Below are 17,310 nucleotides of genomic sequence, written 5' to 3' on the forward strand. Positions count from 1 at the left end.
AAGACACAAGACAAGCACAATATTTTTTTGGGATCAAACTGTATAATTTTTTTGTATCATCAGTTTATTTGTTGGCCTGTGCTTCAGAAAGTTGTTTAAATTAATCAATCCTAGATGTGAGTTTGGAAACAAGAGGTAGAACAACTTACTTAAACATGCAGCAGGACATAACTCCATAGACAGGTTGGACAGTTTATTGCATTCTCAACATCTCCTTGGCTACTTTGTACAACATAAGGTTATGGCAATGGTTGTGATTTTCTCAAAATGAAGTCATTGATTTTGGTGATTTTGTCTAAAAGAACAGGCCACCAACTCAAAAAATTGTGGGGTTTGTTTTTTAGAATGCATGCTCTAGCTCCATCCTGGCAGACAGCAGAGAAGTATTCATGTATGGGACAAAACAGTATAAGCTCACATTCGTGGGAAAAGACTGGTAATGCTTCTGATTAGGCACTGCTCTTATATCTATTGTCTCTTTTATGATCTAACATATCCCGACTCATTCTTAGCACTTATAGCTTGAGTGGTCATGTTCCTGAACATGGGAAGTCCAAACAGACGAGCCAGCCAATTGTGCATTACACACTGGCCTAGACTACTTTTTGAAGAAGTTGATACATCTTCAGGAACTACCTAGTGCCATATTTTCCCGGTGTGACCAAAGGGCCCCTGAGCTTGAAAGAACATGTGAGGGCTTTAATATACTGAGATCTCCGCGTGGCTTCTCCTAGGGTCATAGAGGACGTGTTGTGTGAAAATGCCTTTGCTATAACACATGCTTCCTGCATGCTGCCAGCATCTCTGGACATCCCATCAAACCCTTATCTTGAACTTCATATCTCCATGTGTGCCCATTTCCAGCCATCCTACAAAATGTACCCATAGGCACCCTACACTTAGATGAACCCATTAGACATCAATTTGCCCTTTGAAATACAGGCATAGAATAGCTATAGCGTAGAGTGGACGTCTTAAGTGCCCTGTCAACCAATCAGTCAGCCAAAACACAAAATACATTCATGTGTATTTCGAAAGACAAAAGTTAATTCATCCTTAAAAAATACACACTGAACGTTACGTTGACATCTATACAATTTGCAATTCCCAAACAAAATAATGCAGAAAACCCATACACTAGTTGCAAAACTTGCAAACACCACGACTTCGAATGGGCCGTTTATAATTGAAGGAAGCAATGTTTAACAAATACCCCCAAAAGGGTCGAAGAATGTTTGTTTTTTAAGACAGAGAATAGTAGATGTAGCTGCTCAAAACAGTCATATGTGGTCAAATTAGCGATAGGTGAATTAAGCATCTATACATATTGCGCCTTTGCCGACACTGCCCTCTTTATTATAAATGTTTTTGTACAAAATGGACTGTTTAATCTGATGCACGAGGGACAAACGTGGGTGTAGTGATGGCATACTTGTCGTGCAGCCAACATTGATATTAGTTTGCCCTTTCGAAAAATGAAATTAAACAATATTGTAAAAATAGAGAGCAAAGAAAACTACAATCGGCATATAGGGATGTGGCGGGTCATTTTAACATTCGTAAGGTTTTTTGTTGTAAGGGGAGACCCGTTGCAAACTGAGTGATATCGGGTACGGGAAAGCGACGACTAATGCGAATGCGAGCCACCCTGCATCTGCGCACAACTTGGCCCAGTAAAAATCCACAGAACGCAGCTACACACCAGTAATAGGTAAAGGAAAGACTGCGCAGCAGCAAGGCGTCCAAGAAAAGCAACGCACACATGTCTATTGCTGGAAACCCGGCAGGGGCATTACATTTAGGAGACGTTTCCCGAGCTTGGCAAGATCACCGGCAAACGACTGGGGCTGGCACAAATCTTATAAGATAAAAAAAAATAACAACGAGAAAAATTAATGCAGCTTCGGCTGGTGTCTTCCACAGAGTTCAAACATCATTTTCCATCAGATTAGAGCTAATTTCACTGCACCTGTAGACACCGCTGCCCTGGAACAAGACAACTCGCAAATGTGTTACTTAATCGTAAAAACACAAGTAGTGGAAATAGAACAAAAGACTTCCCTCCTTGGATATTATTATTATATGTATATATTTTAGCACGTGCCATCTCATCTCCCTTCTGTGCCACGTAAGACTGTCCAGCCCAGGTCAAAGTGATCTCACCAAGAGGACATAGGAAGCCGTTGATAGGGGAGGCGGGGGGTTGTAGATACACGGGAACCTGAGAGACATGGAAAGCCATCCCTCCTCTCCCAGACCCAGCACAGCCCCTGCATGCACGCAGGAGGATGGCCTAGTTTCCACCATGGAAGGGAAGCAGGCACACAGGAGTACTGCAGCAGGGCACATCCATCACAGTCATTCCGCACCGATGCTAAGGTCAGCTTGCTGTGATGTGCCACTGGATTAACAGGCTTGTTTGTTCCATCTGTCTCTACTTCTGGTGACTGCAGCTTCCTGGCCAAGTGTCTGCAAAAACAATCCTATTGTTATCTCCCCTAGCAATCCATTCACTGGTACCGCCATCACTTTCCCGTGGACGCCGGAAGTTTGTGTTTAATTATGAATCCCGATGTGTCCATAAAAAAACAAATATGACGCAGGCTGCGTGCACCAAGCCGTGGACAAATGACAGAGAGCTAAAAGTAGCATATGTTCAAGATTTTCGCAAACCTGTCAGAGTGTGTACGAAACAATTACTCAAATACGAAATGTTTGCCGTGCTTCTATATACAGCGGGTTAGTAAAGTAGGATACACTGTGGGCTTCCACATTCGTGGGGGGAGACTCCGCAGTTTAAAAATACTATTTCTTTGTGAATAACAAGAATTAGTACACATACTCAGAAATATAAGTTTACCTTTCTGAATCAGGCTCAAAATGATCAAACAGAACACATGCAGACAATGCTTAGATATGGGAAGTGCTGGAAGGCGTGTATTCATTGATGCAAATCGTAATACAGCTTATTTAAATAAAAATAGCTTATGTGAAATAAATTTAAAACAACACCATTGCATGCTTACTCGCACTTGTGAAAGCATGAAACAAAAGGAACAAACTCCTTCCTATTGAATAAATATGTTCTGATAAAGATGAGATCATATCAGATTATGCTCCTGTAATGAACAGGACATGATGCACTCATCCCAATTTCCATTGTTCAGCTCGACTCAGTCACGTTTTGTCTGCCAGTCCTGCATCAGAAAGCAAGTTATCCAAGTGAATTGTGCCCCTGACATAAAAACACACAGCAAGTATTCCAAGACAATAAGCAAATGTGATTTCATGTGTTCATGTCTTCATATCTGTGGATGTATCATCTATAGCGATGACAAAAATGTGTATGTCAAACACAAGCTAGTGTATGTTTCATCTTATTGGTATAATTAGATGGTTATACTCCTTGCTTTTGTTTTACCTGAGTGTTGACATGCATGTCTATATAGTTTACAGATAATCAACCAGAGAGAGAGGGAGAAGTATAAGGAGTCACTCTTGATACCCCTAATGGTGATATCAAATAAACAACAAAAGAGTGCAACCAAAAGAAAAGAAGAGCCGGCAAAAGAGTTCACTCTTGTTTGTAAAAACAACCCTCACTCACCAACCTAGTTGGTGACATGCTTCATCATTGGGTTCCCACCAGGGAGGCCGAGTGCCTCCCTGGTGTGCTATGACGCCTGACTACAGCGGAGCAGGTTTTATTGGTGATGCAAGTGTGAAAAAGTGAAAGTGATTTAAAAAGTGCTTAGTTCGTCCGTAAACAAACTTAATTCGTGGAGAACTAGGCACTACTCAAAAGCAGTGTGGTGGATGTTTCTGAAACTGGCTAAATTGACCAGACAGAAAACAACACTTGCAACACAACTTTTACAACGCACTACCTTTACAACAAAACTTTTACAACGCAACATCCATTACAACGCATGCCATTACAACGCAACCATTACAACGAATGTCACTACAACGCATACCACTACAAAGCATGTCATTACAACGCAATCATTACAATGCATACCATTACAACGCATACCTACACTATCCAACACTTACCCTACTGTTGCACCCCCTGGAGTTAGAATAGTAATTTTTACCCCTACCCTATCCAACACTGACCCTACTGTTGCACTCCCTGGAGTTAGAATAGCAAATTTTTCCCCTACACTATCCAATACTTACCATACATGCAATGTAATGGTATGCGTTGTAATGGCATGCGTTGTAAATGTAATATGCATTGTAGTGGAATGCGTTGTAAAGGTAGTTTCAAAGAATCCGTTGTAATGGCATGCGTTGTAATGGAATTCGTTGTAATGGATGTTGCGGTGTAAAAAATGCGTTGTAAAGGTATGCGTTGTGAAAGTATGCGTTGTAACAACATACATCCTGACCAGATACATCTGTGGTATAGAAAAAGGGGGGTGGCAACCAATGTTCCCTCTAATTTTTTTCCTCTGTGTGCGGCAGTGGAGGGTCTCTGTGCGCTGCAACCATGGCTATGTGCGCCAGGAACCGAACCTCGCTTGTCTGCGGCGCCAAATGCCACTCATTTTTAGTGCTCTCCTGCCCTCTGTCCCACTCTTTTTTGGTGCCCTCCTGCCCTCTGTCCCACTCGTTTTTGGTGCCCTTCTGCCCTCTGTCCCACTCGTTTTTTGTGGCCTAATGCCCTCTGTCCCACTCGTTTTTTGTGCCCTTCTGCCCTTTGTCCCATCGTTTTTGGTGCCCTTCTGCCCTCTGCCCCACTCGTTTTTAGTACCCTTCTGACCTCTGTCCCACTCGTTTTTGGTGCCCTTCTGCCCTCTGTCCCACTCGTTGTTGTGCCTTTATGACCTCTTGCCCTCTGTCCTATCGTTTTTGGTGCCCTTCTGCCCTCTGCCCCACTCGTTTTGGTGCCTTTCTGCTCCCTGGTGTCCGTCCCTCCTCCCTGGTGTCCGTCCCTGCTCCACTGTGTATGTCCCTGCTTCATGGTGTCTGTCCCTGCTCCACGGTGTCCGTCCCTGCTCCACGGTGTCCGTCCCTGCTCCCCGATGTCTGTCCCTGCTCCCTGGTGTCTGTCCCTGCTCGCTGGTGTCTGTCCCTGCTCGCTGGTGTCTGTCCCTGCTCGCTGGTGTCTGTCCCTGCTCTACAGTGTCTGTCCCTGCTCCCTGGTGTCCGTCCCTGATGTCTGTCCCTGCTCCCCGGTGTCTGTCCCTGCTCCCCGGTGTCTGTCCCTGCTCCCCGGTGTCTGTCCCTGCTCCCCGGTGTCTGTCCCTGCTCCCCGGTGTTTGTCCCTGCTCCCCGGTGTCAGTCCCTGCTCCCCGGTGTCAGTCCCTGCTCCCTGATATCTGTTCCTGCTCCCTGATGTCTGCTCCTGCCCTGGTGTCTGTCCCTGCTCCCTGGTGTCCGTCCCTGGTGTCTGTCCCTACTTCCCAGTGTCTGTCCCTGCTCCCCGGTGTCCGTCCCTGGTGTCTGTCCCTACTCCCTGGTGTCTGTCCCTGCTCCCTGGTGTCTGTCCCTGTCGCTGGTGTCTGTCCCTGCTCCCTGGTGTCTGTTCCTGTGTCTGGTGTCCGTCCCTGATCACTGGTGTCCGTCCCTGCTCCACTGTGTCTGTCCCTGCTCCCTGGTGTCCGTACCTCCTCCCTGGTGTCCGTCCCTGCTCCACTGTGTCTGTCCCTGCTCCATGGTGTCTGTCCCTGCTCCACGGTGTCCGTCCCTGCTCCCCGGTGTCTGTCCCTGCTCCCCGATGTCTGTCCCTGCTCCCTGATGTCTGTCCCTGCTCGCTGGTGTCTGTCCCTGCTCGCTGGTGTCTGTCCCTGCTGCCTGGTGTCTGTCCCTGCTCCACAGTGTCTGTCCCTGCTCCCTGGTGTCCGTCCCTGATGTCTGTCCCTGCTCCCCGGTGTCTGTCCCTGCTCCCCGGTGTCTGTCCCTGCTCCCCGGTGTCTGTCCCTGCTCCCCGGTGTCTGTCCCTGCTCCCCGGTGTCTGTCCCTGCTCCCCGGTGTCAGTCCCTGCTCCCTGGTGTCTGTCCCTGTTCCCTGATATCTGTTCCTGCTCCCTGATGTCTGCTCCCGCCCTGGTGTCTGTCCCTGCTCCCTGGTGTCCGTCCCTGGTGTCTGTCCCTACTCCCCAGTGTCTGTCCCTGCTCCCCGGTGTCCGTCCCTGGTGTCTGTCCCTACTCCCTGGTGTCTGTCCCTGCTCCCTGGTGTCTGTCCCTGTCGCTGGTGTCTGTCCCTGCTCCCTGGTGTCTGTTCCTGTGTCTGGTGTCTGTCCCTGATCCCTGGTGTCCGTCCCTGCTCCACTGTGTCAGTCCCTGCTGCCTGGTGTCCGTACCTCCTCCCTGGTGTCCGTCCCTGCTCCACTGTGTCTGTCCCTGCTCCATGGTGTCTGTCCCTGCTCCACGGTGTCCGTCCCTGCTCCCCGGTGTCTGTCCCTGCTCCCTGATGTCTGTCCCTGCTCCCCGATGTCTGTCCCTGCTCACTGGTGTCTGTCCCTGCTCGCTGGTGTCTGTCCCTGCTCGCTGGTGTCTGTCCCTGCTGCCTGGTGTCTGTCCCTGCTCCACAGTGTCTTTCCCTGCTCCACAGTGTCTTTCCCTGCTCCCTGGTGTCCGTCCCTGATGTCTGTCCTGTGTCTGGTGTCTGTCCCTGATCCCTGGTGTCCGTCCCTGCTCCACTGTGTCTGTCCCTGCTCCCTGGTGTCTGTACCTCCTCCCTGGTGTCCGTCCCTGCTCCACTGTGTCTGTCCCTGCTCCATGGTGTCTGTCCCTGCTCCACAGTGTCCGTCCCTGCTCCCCGGTGTCTGTCCCTGCTCCCTGATGTCTGTCCCTGCTCCCTGATGTCTGTCCCTGCTCGCTGGTGTCTGTCCCTGCTCGCTGGTGTCTGTCCCTGCTGCCTGGTGTCTGTCCCTGCTCGCTGGTGTCTGTCCCTGCTCCACAGTGTCTGTCCCTGATCCCTGGTGTCTGTCCCTGTTCCCTGGTGTCTGTTCCTGTGTCTGGTGTCTGTCCCTGATCCCTGGTGTCTGTCCCTGCTCCCCGGTGTCTGTCCCTGCTCCCTGATGTCTGTCCCTGCTCCCTGATGTCTGTCCCTGCTCGCTGGTGTCTGTCCCTTCTCCCCGGTGTCTGTCCCTGCTCCCTGGTGTCTGTCCCTGTTCCCTGATATCTGTTCCTGCTCCCTGATGTATGTTCCCGCCCTGGTGTCTGTCCCTGCTCCCTGGTGTCCGTCCCTGGTGTCTGTCCCTACTCTCCGGTGTCTGTCCCTGCTCCCCGGTGTCCGTCCCTGGTGTCTGTCCCTACTCCCTGGTGTCTGTTCCTGTGTCTGGTGTCTGTCCCTGATCCCTGGTGTCTGTCCCTGCTCCCTGGTGTCCGTTCCTCCTCCCTGGTGTCCGTCCCTGCTCCACGGTGTCTGTCCCTGCTCCATGGTGTCTGTCCCTGCTCCACGGTGTCCGTCCCTGCTCCCTGATGTCTGTCCCTGCTCCCTGATGTCTGTCCCTGCTCGCTGGTGTCTGTCCCTGCTCCCTGGTGTCTGTCCCTGCTCCCTGGTGTCTGTCCCTGCTCCCTGGTGTCTGTCCCTGCTCGCTGGTGTCTGTCCCTGCTCCACAGTGTCTGTCCCTGCTCCCTGGTGTCTGTCCCTGATGTCTGTCCCTGCTCCCCGGTGTCTGTCCCTGCTCCCCGGTGTCTGTCCCTGCTCCCCGGTGTCTGTCCCTGCTCGCCGGTGTCTGTCCCTGCTCCCCGGTGTTTGTCCCTGCTCCCCGGTGCCCATCCCTGGTCTCTGTCCCTACTCCCTGGTGTCTGTTCCTGTGTCTGGTGTCTGTCCCTGATCCCTGGTGTCTGTCCCTGCTCCCTGGTGTCCGTTCCTCCTCCCTGGTGTCCGTCCCTGCTCCACGGTGTCTGTCCCTGCTCCATGGTGTCTGTCCCTGCTCCACGGTGTCCGTCCCTGCTCCCCGGTGTCTGTCCCTGCTCCCTGGTGTCTGTCCCTGCTCCCTGGTGTCTGTCCCTGCTCCCTGGTGTCTGTCCCTGCTCGCTGGTGTCTGTCCCTGCTCCACAGTGTCTGTCCCTGCTCCCTGGTGTCTGTCCCTGATGTCTGTCCCTGCTCCCCGGTGTCTGTCCCTGCTCCCCGGTGTCTGTCCCTGCTCGCCGGTGTCTGTCCCTGCTCCCCGGTGTTTGTCCCTGCTCCCCGGTGTCCGTCCCTGGTGTCTGTCCCTACTCCCTGGTGTCTGTTCCTGTGTCTGGTGTCTGTCCCTGATCCCTGGTGTCTGTCCCTGCTCCCTGGTGTCCGTTCCTCCTCCCTGGTGTCCGTCCCTGCTCCACGGTGTCTGTCCCTGCTCCATGGTGTCTGTCCCTGCTCCACGGTGTCCGTCCCTGCTCCCCGGTGTCTGTCCCTGCTCCCTGATGTCTGTCCCTGCTCCCTGATGTCTGTCCCTGCTCGCTGGTGTCTGTCCCTGCTCCCCGGTGTCCGTCCCTGGTGTCTGTCCCTACTCCCTGGTGTCTGTCCCTACTCCCTGGTGTCTGTTCCTGTGTCTGTCCCTGATCCCTGGTGTCTGTCCCTGCTCCCCGGTGTCTGTCCCTGCTCCCGGGTGTCTGTCCCTGCTCCCGGGTGTCTGTCCCTGCTCCCGGGTGTCTGTCCCTGCTCCCGGGTGTCTGTCCCTGCTCCCCGGTGTCTGTCCCTGCTCCCCGGTGTCTGTCCCTGCTCCCTGGTGTCTGTTCCTGTGTCTGGTGTCTGTCCCTGATCCCTGGTGTCTGTCCCTGCTCCCCGGTGTCTGTCCCTGCTCCCCGGTGTCTGTCCCTGCTCCCCGGTGTCTGTCCCTGCTCCCCGGTGTCTGTCCCTGCTCCCCGGTGTCTGTCCCTGCTCCCTGGTGTCTGTCCCTGGTTTTAGTTCGGTTGTTAACCGAGGCCTTTCCATTTTTACTAAAATGATATATATACATATATATATACTATTTTTATAAGGACTTTTAACCTGCTCTCTTCACAATGGCCTGTTATGTTTGTCATTCGCATTTTATTACGCACACTATCCTATAAAACATGGATCAATGTGGGTCAGCACGTTTTACCATTTCAAAAATATTTTTGAAGGCCCAGGTGTTTCTCCAGCAATAACTTTTTCAAAAATCTTGTTAATTTTTTCTGTCCGTGTGAGTTACATTCAGTCGTCTGTGTTTTCGTCTATACTAATGGTCTTGATGATCGTTCCTCTCCCTTACAGGACAGGAGAGCTGGAGGAAGGCAACGCAACACAAAGGATCACAAACAGCCCCTCAGTAGTACACAATGACGATTCTTACAGGGCACAGCTGCGGGGCTGATTGTAGGTCCTTTGCATTTGTATTCGTGTTAATTGCAGCGCAGGGGGGGGGGCTACAATTAACATTAATACAAAAGGTTCACAATCAGCCCCGCAGTGGTGTAAGAAAAGGAATGCAGAGGAATGGAGAGTGTCAAACACAGCGTGTGCTAAAGCACATGCTGTGTTTGAGACTGCTTTTTTTTTTCAATCTCCCGCAACGAGGAAATGGCACTTTTTCGCGCTGCTCGCATTTTAAAAGCGGCGGCGCGAACGGTGTTGCTGGAGTGCGCGGTAAATTCAGCAACCTGCGCGCTTAGGGTGACTTCTCTGCGCGCGCGCTCACCCGCGCAGCTTGTTGGGAACAGTGGTGGCAACATGTTTCTGCCTCAAATCGTTTTGTGAGGCTTTCATCAGGGCCAAAGCACCCTGGCGGTATTCACACGCTAAGGCGCACCCTAACCTGTGGTGTAGAGAAACTGGTATGACTTACGGTTTGAGTAGAGCCTTCAGCATTAATGAAAGCCGTATGAATCAGTAGAAAAGAAAACATACAGAAAGACAGCACAAGTCACATAACAGTACATACATTGTGGTTTGCGTACTCGAAAAGTCCCAAGGTGACCATGCTCATGCCGTTTGTATGGTGCTCTTCATAGTGTCACTAGAGCCTTGAATCTAGAAAACTATAGTGCCTATCTGTGCTCGTGATGTGTATGTAATTAGCACTAACTCGTTGTGCTGTTCACGTGCCTTATTGAGGTGCCAAGCTCTAATTCTAGTGCTAGTCCCAAGTGATATGTGTGATCAAAAAGCGCGCTTTAGTCCTGCATGCCGACACGGACGTTGCCTGTCATTAAAAACAAAAACAAAAGGACATTACTAAACTATTAAAATCACAGGATATGAGCGAACGTGGAGCTTGCGGTATCCATAAAGTAGGGAGACTGAAAATACGGAATGGGTTTTTCAAGTGAAAAAACAATGTTACTCAAATCGCAAACGCTTGCTATTTAACACTCCCTCACAAGTGTTAACTAAATAAAACTTTTTAAATTCAATCCCTTGCGTCTTCCACAAGAACAAGCATTCCGGTCTAGTCTTCAGGGGCGTACATCTGACGCAGGCGCAAGCTGGGACTTCATTTTGTCACCGACTACGCGCCCCAAGCCTCCAGATGCTGTCCAGGACGCGTAGCTGCTTTAAAAACTGCCTGACCCAGCCTGGTGATGTCCACGGGGTCCTCAGGAAGGGAGTATGCAGGTTCTATATGGGCGCTGAGCTTTGGCTTTTTAAAGGTAAAATATAATGGCTACGATTTGAGTAACATTATTTTTTCACTTGATTTTACTTTGTGTGACTACAAGCAACTGCCCCTCACCAGGACCCATGGTGTAAGGTTACCTGATACCTTAAGTAAGCCCGACTCTCTCCGTATTTTCAGTCTCCCTACTTATGGATACCACGAGCCCCACGTTCACTCGTATCCTGTGATTTTAATAGTTTAGTCATGTCCTTTTGTTTTTGTTTTTAATGACCGTCAACGCCAGCGTCGGCCTGCAGAACTAAAGCGCGCTTTTTGATTACAAATATCATGTTGGAACTAGCACTAGAATTAGAGCTTTGTACCTCAATAAGGCAGGTGTGCTGCAAAATGTGTCAGTGCTAATGACATACACATCACAAGCACAGATCGGCAGTATAGTCTTCTAGATTAATCCTGTAGTGGCACTATGAAGAGCACCATACAAACAGCATGAGCATGGTCACCTTGGGACTATTCAAGTATGCAAACCACAATGTATGTACTGTTATGTGACATGTTCTGTCTTTCTGTATGTTTTTTTTTTCTTCACAGATTCATATGGCTTTCATTAATGCTGAAGGCTCTACTCAAACCGTACTGGTTTCCCTACACCACAGGTTAGGGTGCACCTTAGCGTGCGCATACCGCCGTGTTGCTTTGGTCCTGACAAAAGCCTTGCAAAAGGCGAATGGAGGCAGAAAGAGGTTGCCCACCCCCCTTTTTCTACACCACAGAGGTATCTGGTCAATTTAGCCAGTTTCTGAACCATCCACTGCACTGCTTTTATGTGGTGCCTAGTTCTCCACGAATAAAGTTTGTTTACGGACAAACTAAGCACTTTTTAAATCACTTTCACCATTTCATTAGAAGCGATACACAAACCTCAGCAGCAGATCATTCGCAGTCATGAGAACCTGAACTTTGGAATAAGGCATAAATGTCTGGGTCAAGAAAATTCCAACTTTCTAACATTGGTGACTTAAAACTTGACTTTAACATTAAAGAGGAATTTACATTCCAATTCATTAGAGTGTAAAAAGCATAGCTCTATCTACTCCTAAATCAAATGAAGCCCTTATTAAATGTAATAAGCTAACCCAGTGTTAGTCAATGGTAGAGAATGGCCTTTCAATAGTGAAAAATTACTTTAGGCATTTTTCACTGTGAGGACATGTAAAACTTAAATCCACATCTCCTACCTTTTAAAAACAATACATCCTGCCCTATGAGGGTTAGGGCCTACCTCTGGGTGACTTTTAAGTTTTATAAAGAAAACTTTAGGCTTAGCAAAATATTTTTTTTGCCAGGTCAGAATGGCATTCTGAAGTAGCAGGCCTGAGACTTGGTTTTAAAGGACTACTTTAGTGGGTGGCATAATGAGTGCTGCAGTCTCACTGATAATATTTCATTTACCGACTCTGGGTACAAGTAGTGCCATTTACTAGGGACTTACAAGTAAATTAGATATACCAATTAAGTGTAGTCCAACTTTACCATGTCTGAAGGAGAGGGCACTTCACGTTAGCTCTGGTTAGCAGTGGTAAAGGGCACTGCATCCTAAAGCCAGCAACAATGAATTCAGCAAAACCGGGGGGCTCATAGTAACAAGCATTTACAATGCAATGGTCTCGGCATTATTAAAGGTAGAGCTATTGGCATTGGCTAAATAAATAGCATTGTCATTTACATTGCCAATAGCTTAATCGTTAAATAAATGGCATTGTCATTAACAATGCCAATAGCTTAATCGCTCGCATAGGCATGACCTATTGCATTTACACCCACACAGAGCCACACACAAAGCCACCCACACAGAGTCATTCACATAGAGCCACCCACACACAGAGCCACTTACACAGAGCCACCCTCACACACACAGAGCCACCTACAGAGAGCCACCCTCACATAGACAGAGCCACCCACACATAGAGCCACCTACAAAAAGCTATCCACACAGAGCCACACACAGAGCCCTCCACACACACACACACAGAGCCCCCCACACACAGAGCAACACACACACACACACACAGAGCCCCCCACACACAGAGCCCCCCCCCCACACACAGAGCCCCACACACACACACACACAGAGCCCCCCACACACACACAGAGCAACACACACAAACACACACAGAGCCACACACACAGAGCCCCCCCCACACACACACAGAGCCACACACACAGAGCCACACACACACCGAGCCACACACACACTGAGCCACACACACAGAGCCACACACACAGAGCCACACACACACACAGAGCCACACACACAGCCACACCCACACACACACACAGAGCCACACACACACATAGCCACACACACAGAGCCACACACACAGAGCCACACAAACAGAGCCACACACACACACAGCCACACACACACAGTCACACCCACACACACACAGCCACACCCACACACACACACAGAGCCACACACACACACAGCCACACACACACACAGAGCTACATACACACAGAACCACACACACACACAGCCACACACACAGCCACACACACAGCCAGACAGAGGCACACACAGACAGACAGAGCCACACACAGACAGACAGAGCCACACACAGACAGACAGAGCCACACACAAACAGACAGAGCCCCACACACACAGACAGAGCCCCCCCCACACACAGACAGAGCCCCCCACACACAGACAGAGCCCCACACACACACAGACAGAGCCCCACACACACAGACAGAGCCACACACACACACAGACAGAGCCACACACACACAGACAGAGCCACACACATTCCACTACAAGGCCATCACATTTACTGAACTGAACCCTGAGGCTTTCACAGTCTGCAGAAACTGATTCGTTACAATATGAGTGCAAGGCTGGCTACCTGATAGCGTGCTCAAGGTAGCCGGTTGGGCACAACAGCCCCCTCTTTGTCATACTGTCGAAATGGCAGAGAACCACATTAATTTTATACAAAATACAAAAAGTAGGGTCCAATATCCCTTGCGTGTTAGTGGTCAGATTAGGGTAGTACACTAAAATTCTCTCACCGCTGGAAGCTTGCTCACTGTTCATAATTGCCCAAGTCATGTCCATGAACATTTATATTTAAAAATAGCATTTGCCATGCAATAGGTCTCACATTTACATTATTTTGAGCTATTGACATTGTAAATGACAGGTGTTTTTCTTTTTTAAAACATAAATAAAAGGCATAGTACAATGCCAATAGCTTAAACTCTTGTAAATGCCAGACCTATTGCATTGCATTTATACGAGTTTGAGCTAGGACAACTTTTCGAGGCGGAGAAAGAGGGGGGCTTATTTAGGGTTGTCAAAACAGCTATACATAACTGGAATACCTCAATTATTTAAACACAAGACTACGAGCGCTGTTTTGCCCACCCAAGAGCTGCAAGGAGGTGGGGGAGGGGAGAAAGGAGACGGACGTTATAGATGATAGACACCGTCCATGATGTGTTCAGTTAAGTTAAATATGCAGATTTCTCTTTAAAAACTGCACGAAATTGCACTGCATTCAATTTGTCTCTAGTTATTTTTGGCCTTCCCTGGCAAGTGTACATTTTGTTTAATCACATACACACTCTCTCCTACTGCAGAGATATAAAGGGACAGGCTGTAAGTAACTTAACTAAGTGGTATTGGTAAAGAGGCGGTTTTTTTGTGTTTGCTTGGATAGAAACGGAAAGCATAAAATATTATAAAAATAGAGTACCATGCGTCAAAACCACCGTAGGTGCAGCATCCGCAGACACACAATAATAAGCAGTATACATTGATCATTTAACAATTTGTGTGACTAAGTGCAAAAATACAACTGAAGCAGCATCATGCATTCCCTATGCAGTAACTACTCATGTCTTCTGCTCCAACCCGACCCAGCCCTTCCCTCCCCTCTCCCTCCCCGCCCTGCCCACGCTCCTCTGCTGTCCCTTCCCGATCGCCTTCTAAAGAAATAAAATAAAGGCGCGGCTCACTGAACTTTTCCCCCCAATATTTTATACTTTTAGTAAGCAGGCAGCATGTTGTCTGTGCTGCGCTGCTTATTAAAATAATAAAATATTGAAAAAGTAGAGTTTGACGAGCCATGCCTTTGTTTGGAGTGGGGTGAGGTGGGGCTTGCAGAGAGCACAACAGGAGTTTGGTGAGCGGTGCCATGTAAAAGAAAGGAGCGGCTCGTTAAACTTTATTTTTTCAATACTTTATGCTTTTAGTAAGCAGCGCAGCATGGTGTATGTGCCGCGCTGCTTATTAAAAACGTATAATATAATGGTGCTCCGATACTTGAAAAATTACACCAAAATGTTCAAACTTCAAGAGTCGGGAAGCCCACATAGCACAGCGGAGACTAGGCATGCAGGCAGGCAGCACTTACCACCGGCGGGCGCACTGGGATCACCGGAGCAGCCTCTGGCATGAATGGTTTGGGGCACACTTGCACACAAAACGTGCAGAACAAAAGGAAAGGCAGGCTGCAAGTGGTAAAACTCGGGGACACATTTATTCACACTAGAGAACGGGGGTGTCGCGGGTTTCAATTCTGGCAAAGCCAAATTATTTTTTTAGTCACCTAGGTCCGCTGTAACTGGCACCGCTGAAGGGCGCATATTTAACAGTTTTTACTCACAGTGCCACATAAGGATACTTAAACAAAATGGGGTCCCCGAAAGACACGTACAACACTTTAGGAAAGTAAGCGTATTACATGCTCCTGTAAGGCTGGGTCACCGAGATTAAACGTTTAACCTCATGAAGACAGACAAACACTTACACACAAACACCTCTATAACCGGAGCGCAACCAACTGAGCTGCAAACAACTCCATACATTTGTTTCACCCCCCAGGAGTGCACACTAGCACCCTCCAGCAGAGCAGAGGCATGCATGCAGGCCCCAGCAGAGCGGCAACAAGGCATGCATGCAGGCTCACACCCCAGCAGTGCACAGGGGTACATCACGCACCCCACCCCCTCTCCCAGCAGAGAGGAGACGGGGCAGGCAGCACTTTTCACCGGCGGGCTCATTGGGCTCTTCGGAGCAGCCTCATGGGCACAAATGGTTCAGGGCACACTCTCACACAAAAAGTGCAGAACAAAAAGAAAGGCGCAGCTGGCCATATGCGAAGCTGCAGCTCGGCATGCTGAGCTCCCTCAAGTTGCCATTGCGCAAATGAAAGAAAAATGTGCACAGAATCATGCCAAAGCGCATAACGGGCGCTTGTTAAAAACACAAAGTGGCGTGTCCGCCATTATTCAAATGGTAATTGAAAAAGCAGCTGGTCCTGCAGTCTGTACCCGTCCGCCGAAATCCAGCCCGTGCGGGTCAATGGGAGAGCAGAAACAAACCTAACACAACCACGTTTCTCCGTGGCGAGGCAGAAATGCCTCAGAGAAACACATGGTCATTTTGGGATTTGGGGGCGATTTTTTTAGGTTTGAGTGACTGAAGACGTCACAGATAGAAAGAACCTAAAAAACACTCCCCCGAATCCGAAAAAGACGGGGCTTAAAGGGAGTGACGCCCCTCTCCTCCAATGGCTGGCCAGCATTTACTAGGCCAGCCAATGGAGAAGAGGGGCGGGTTCCAAGCCCCCTCTAAGAAACATTAAATCTCGGGCTCCGCCCACTGCTACGCAGTGCGACGGTCCTCGACCTAAAAAGGATTGGGGAATATAATGCAAGGGATGTCAGGTCTAACAAGGTGCATTACTAGTCATCGGAAATTACTGTGAACTCAACATGGGATCCACGGCTACCAGCTATTGTGATCTCAGTGCTCCCTATCTCTCACTCATCCCTCCTTCATCACACTGTACAACTCTTGGATGCAAGATACTACTAGTTTACCCCTCTCGTTTCGCATGCAACACACCAAAATGCTTACTACATAGGCCCACAGCAAGTATCTGTCCAGCGAAACAGCCCCCAGTGGTGTAGCATGCTTCTCATCGATCACACACTTCAGTGCCTCACAATGAGCTATGAAGCACTACACAAAAGCGTTCAAGGCACTACACTACAGCGAACAATAGCCGGACTGGTGCTTGAGGATCTATTAATTTTAATCCATCCTCTCTTGGACCACCATTCAGAACCATAGGCTAATGGGGCCCCTCTTGAACAGTATTCAACTCTCCAAGGCTTCAGCCAGCCTGCCCTCCAGCTCTGTTTTCACTCTCCGATGTGGGCAGACGAACGATTTTATAGCTGCTTAGATTTCCTAGCAGTGCACATTCACGTTATTTTTTAATGAGGTCAGAATAAAATAATACTGTAAGCTAAACAGTTTTCTTTCATTGTGTGCTGGAAGGCTGTTCTAATTAACTTTTTAAAAAGCTGACACAAGTGTACGGTAGCAATTGAAATCCTCCAAATGTACTTACAGGCCGGCGCAGAGTGACAGCCTCACAGCGGGCAGCGGACACAAAGCACAGCGCGACAAAGACATCTTTCTCTCACGATTTCCCAGGTAATATATGACTCAGAGGTGTCAAAAGAAAAGGTGCCTGCCAAATAAGCAGTGCTAGAGAAATAATCACTAAAAAGATATGAGCAATTGGTTACAATGATGCAGCATAGTTAACTCTTAACGCCTCTGTTAGTATGCTGGGGCGCTTGTTTGCATGAACCTCTAAGTCACACATGTTATGTTATGTTATGTTATGTTATATTAATTTATTATGCGCACAGATACTCCAGCCAAGGAGCGTCCTGTCGCAGAGACAAGGTAAAATATAACACAA

Source organism: Lissotriton vulgaris, chromosome 4_1, assembly GCF_964263255.1.
Source record: "Lissotriton vulgaris chromosome 4_1, aLisVul1.2, whole genome shotgun sequence".
NCBI lineage: Eukaryota > Metazoa > Chordata > Amphibia > Caudata > Salamandridae > Lissotriton > Lissotriton vulgaris.